The 5,136-nt window shown below is 46.6% G+C and overlaps 1 pseudogene; it reads right to left on the bottom strand.

Annotated features, from left to right (window-relative positions):
* Window positions 1-439: 439 nt before the first annotated feature.
* LOC123040250 (uncharacterized) lies at window positions 440-4,679 on the bottom strand (annotated as a pseudogene).
* Between the last annotated feature and the right edge of the window lie 457 nt (window positions 4,680-5,136).

Below are 5,136 nucleotides of genomic sequence, written 5' to 3' on the forward strand. Positions count from 1 at the left end.
CTAAATTGCAGCTTCTTTGGAAGTCCCGGAGTTTTTGAGGTGAATTTTTCCAAACCCTACCAGACAAAGAAAACAATTACTTGATATCAGGAAATGAACAAAAAGTTGCCGATATGGTGCAATAATGATCGATTTAACTTACTTCTCTAGAATTTCAGTCATGTCCGCATACTCCTTGGGATCTTTTTGTCTTGAGTCTAAGACGGTTACTAGTCCCTGCTCAAGCTTAATCTCTAGGAGAATATAGTGGAAGCTGCACATGCATGCATAACTCATCAATTACATTACTATAACCTCGACTAATAAGGGAAACCGAATATGCACAAGACAGTAACACTCACTTAAATTCGTAAGGGAAGAGTATTATAGCTTTGTTTTGATTTAATACAAACGATTGTAGCAGCTTGGCCTCGGTATCTCTGGCCTGAAATTTAACCATTTATGCATCTATGAGATTTGTGTTAATGAACCCAATATCACCGACTTGTTTTTTCTTCAATTCGGCGATCTTCAATCTGCATAATATAGCGAGGATAATTAAAAATACATGCAATGAAAGTGGTGACCTATATATAGAGACTTAATGACAGAAGTAGTACTGTACTTACAGGCAGTAGCAAGTGATCATTAATTTATCAAGGGGCTTTAGATTGAAAAACGCGAAGAACTCCTCAAATGGAACATTCAACCGTTCAATTCCAACTAGGTCATGCTCCTCTCCGACTCTCAACATCAAAATATTCGTCCCCTCAGACTCTCTGCAGGTTTTCATGTACCAATCATGGAATCTGAACATCATCATTGGTAGAGATCTTTCATCTTTGACGAGAGGCTTCCCATACACGTATTTGTGTTCGTCCACCTGCAAGAAATCATAATGTACATCGTCGGGCAGGTAATCTTCAAGATTGTTATAACCGGGCACCATCCCGCCCGGAACATTAGCGACGATATCGCTAGACACCTGGAGCGGGGGGAACGATTGTTTCGCTTGTTCGCCGAGCTGGGCAACTTTTTTCCCAGCTCTTCGTTGACCACTGATAGTACTTACCGACCGCGACGTTTCCATAAATGACTTTGTAAGAATGCGCTCATAATTGCCTTTCGCCGGAGACTTTGGTGGTTTCTTCAGGGCAGCCAGAGTACGCTTCACTTTTACCTGATCTATCTTCTCCTCCGGAGGTGGATGTTTCTTTGCTTTCACCCCTTCAAAGAAGTTCTTCACTTCGGCTTGCACGATCTGCGTGTTTTCCTCCACGGTCCTCTCGTATGGTAACTTGTCTGGAGTCTTGAGAGAAGGACCGAATTTGTATTGCCTCCCGGCTCTGGCTATGCTGCTAACACCTTAGCAGACGGAGCGGCTGTGGCTGTCTTTCCTTTCTTATGAGGCGGAGGAGAAGGACTACGACGTGCCGGAACAGCCGGAGCGGCGGCGGGTCTCTTGATCCGCCCTTGTTAACGAGGCGGAGAAGGAGGAGGCTGGCTTCTCGGGTGTGCCGGCGCATGCGGAGAAGGAGGCGGAGTGCCGCCACGCGCCGGAGAAGGAGGCTGAGTGCCCTGATCACTCGCCGGAGGAGGAGGCGGATTGCCCTGACTCGCTGGAGGAGGAGGAGGAGGCGGACGCGTCCAATTCGGAAGGTTGATGAGCTCCTTCCGCCATAGGCATGGAGTCTTTAGAGAAGAACCCAGCCGAGTCTCCCCTTCACCCGCAGGGTGGTCAAGCTCAAGGTCCTCAAATCCGTCCGTTATTTGATCCACCATCACCCTAGCATATCCTTCTGGAATCGACTGGCTGTGGTAGGTTGTGCCAGGTTCATTAGGTAAAACAGAGCCAACAACTGCCTTGACTTTAAATGTCATCCATCGCGTCATAAGGTGGCAATATTAAGACTCCGTGATAGCATCCACGGGGTAGTGATAACCCGCAAGTATACGGGATCGCAATAGTTTTCGATAAGTAAGAGTGTCGAACCCAATGAGGAGCTAAAGGTAGAATAAATATTCCCTCAAGTTCTATCTACCAACGATACAACTCTACGCACGCTTGACGTTCGCTTTACCTAGAACAAGTATGAAACTAGAAATACTTTGTTGGTGTGATAGGATAGGTCTGCAAGATAATAAAGAGCATGTAAAGATAAACTAGGGGCTGTTTAGATAAAGATGCAATAAAGTAAATATTAGTAGAGAGCTTTTTGTTACGAGAAAGTTATTTGTCCAAGGCAATCGATAACTCGACCGGTAATCATTGTTGCAATTCTATTTGAGGGAGAGGCATAAGCTAACATACTTTCTCTACTTGGATCATATGCACTTATGATTGGAACTCTAGAAAGCGTCCGCAACTACTAAAGATTCATTAAGGTAAAACCCAACCATAGCATTAAAGTATCAAGTCCCCTTTTATGCCATACGCAAACAACCTACTTACTCGGGTTTGTGTTTCAGTCACTCACGCAACCCACCATAAGCAAATCATAAACGTATTGCAAACCCTACAGAGGGAATCCCTCACGCTTGCGTGACACGGAGGGCACAAATAGGATAACACCAATAATAAAACATGCAACTCAAACCAATCACGATCATCAATTAACCCATAGGAAAAAACGGATCTACTCAAACATCATAAGATAGCCATACATCATTGGGGAATAATATATATCATTGAGCACCATGTTTAAGTAGAGATTACAGCGGGTAAGAGAGAGGTTACACCGCTGCATAGAGGGAGGAAGATTTGGTGGAGATGTTGGTGAAGATGGCGGCGGTGTTGGTGAAGATCGCGGTGATGATGATGGCCCCCGGCGGCGTTCCCGCGCCACCGGAAGCAAGGGGGAGAGAGCCCCCCTTTTTCTTATTCTTCCTTGACCTTCTACCTAGATGAGAGAAGGGTTTCCCCTCTGGTCCTTGGCTCCCATGGCATGGGAGGGGCGAGAGCCCCTCCGAGATTGGATCTATCTCTCCGTTTCTGCATTCTCAGACTCTACCCCTTCACCATTTCCTTTATATCTGGAGATCCGTAACTCCGATTCGGATGAATATTTCGCCAGATCTTTCTCATAAAATTAGCTTTCTTGCGCCAAAAGAAGAGCGTCAACTGCCTTACGGGTGGCCCACGAGAGCCTAGGCCGCGCCCAGGGGGGAGGGCGGACCCCCCTGTCTCGTGGCCACCCCGGACACTGTTTCGCGTTGATTTTACTTCCCAAAAATCATAAATATTCCAAAAAAAATCTCCGTCCGTTTTTACCCCGTTTGGACTCCGTTTGATATTGGGTTTCTGCGAAACAAAAAACATGCAATAGACAGGAACTGGCACTGGACACTGGATCAATATGTTAGTGCCAAAAAATAGTATAAAAAGTTGCCAAAAGTATATAAAAGTTGAATAATATTGGCATGGAACAATCAAAAATTATAGATACGACAGAGACGTATCAGGTAGCTAGCAGGAGCCGTGAAGGCAGGCTCCAACTGCTGAGTCTACTCGGTGGAAGCCATGCTGCTTCTCCGCTGAGATGGCGGGGTAGCTTTAGGGGAAGCTTCGGCAGGTCGTTTGCTGCGATCTGCTTCTCGTTCCTCTAGCCCTTGTACCCTTTCGTGCAGCGCCTGCAGTTGGCTATGCTCCACTTTCTTCCTCCTCTCCTGGGTTTTGTAACCCCCTGCGTCCAGAAACCCAGCCTGCCATGGATGGAGCCTGGCATGCCTCGTGTCCGTCCAGGGTGCTCATCCTTCTCTCTATCTGGGACGAACGTCCCTTGCTGCGCATTCTCGATATACTCCTGAAGCCTCGTGACGGGTATTCGCAGTTGCTCTTCCGTCCAAACGCACTTCCCTGTTATAGGGTCCAAGGTTCCGCCAACCCCGAAGAACAAAGTCCGGCAATGGTCTGGCCAGTTCAATGTCTCTGGTTCGACCCCTTTAGCAATCAGGTCATTCTCAGCCTTGTCCCACAAAGGTCGGGCTTTGAGGTAGCCACCTGACCCCGTGCAATGGTGATGCTTCTTCTTCACAGCATTTTTCTTGTTTGTCACTGACATCTTCTTACTCTTTACCGATGTCTTGTGGGCCACAAATGCGGGCCAGTGATCTCTGATCTTCTCATACTTTCCGGTGAATTCTGGTGTCAAATCTTCGTCGAGAAACTCTATTTTCAGCTCATTCTTCCACCTCCTAAATAGTTCTGCCATCTTCTTAAGTGCATGAGACTTGATCAGTTGCTCTTTAACCGTCTTCTCCGGATCCTCCTCTGGCGGTAGGGTGAAATTTTCCTTAAGTGATGTCCAAAGATCTTCTTTCTGCATATCGGAGATATAAGACACCTCAGGGTCTTCATTCTTAGGCTTTAACCATTGCTGGATACTGATCGGGATCTTGTCCCTAACATGAACCCCACACTGAGCACGAAATGCATCCCTTGTCCGGATGGGTTCAATCGGCTCACCATCATGCACGATTGCTGTGATCTCAAACCTTTCATCCGAGCGCAACTTTTTCTTCGGGCCTCGTTTCTTTACCGAAATTGTGCTCGATCCGGAGGGCTAGAGAAAAGAAGAAAGAAGAGAGTTAATTAATAAGTGTACATACGAAAACAATGAATGCATCAATTAGCTAGTCAGCACAGGCTTAACTAATATATATACCTGGCCAGACTCGGTTCGGTCACCGGAGCCATCATCACGGTCTACTTCTTGTATCGGCATTGGGTCACCGGAGCCATCATAATCATAACCTTCTTCTTCACTACCCTGTCCTTCCAGACCATCGGTGTCTTTGAGAAATGACGCAACGACATCACTTCCTTTTGCGATTATGCCCCCCAACATCTCTTCTGTTACTTCATCTCAGGGGTGCTCTATAGTTTCTGCAAATATTTACGACATGGTAATTATTATTCAAACATGACGGATGGATATATTAGTGGCAAACGTAGAACTAGCTAGCTAGTATAATCACAATAAGGAATCATATTAGTGGCCCCGACGCTGCTTCTCTAGGGTTTGGGGTGGCCTCGGCAACGCTTCAAGGGTTTGGGGTGGCCTCGACAATGCTTCAAGGGTTTGGGGTGGCCTCGATGACAACGCTCTTTTAACTTGGTAAATTTGGGTGGCCTCGAGAGAGTTTGTCGGGTAGGGG

Source organism: Triticum aestivum, chromosome 2B (genome assembly GCF_018294505.1).
Source record: "Triticum aestivum cultivar Chinese Spring chromosome 2B, IWGSC CS RefSeq v2.1, whole genome shotgun sequence".
Classification (NCBI taxonomy): Eukaryota; Viridiplantae; Streptophyta; class Magnoliopsida; order Poales; family Poaceae; genus Triticum; species Triticum aestivum.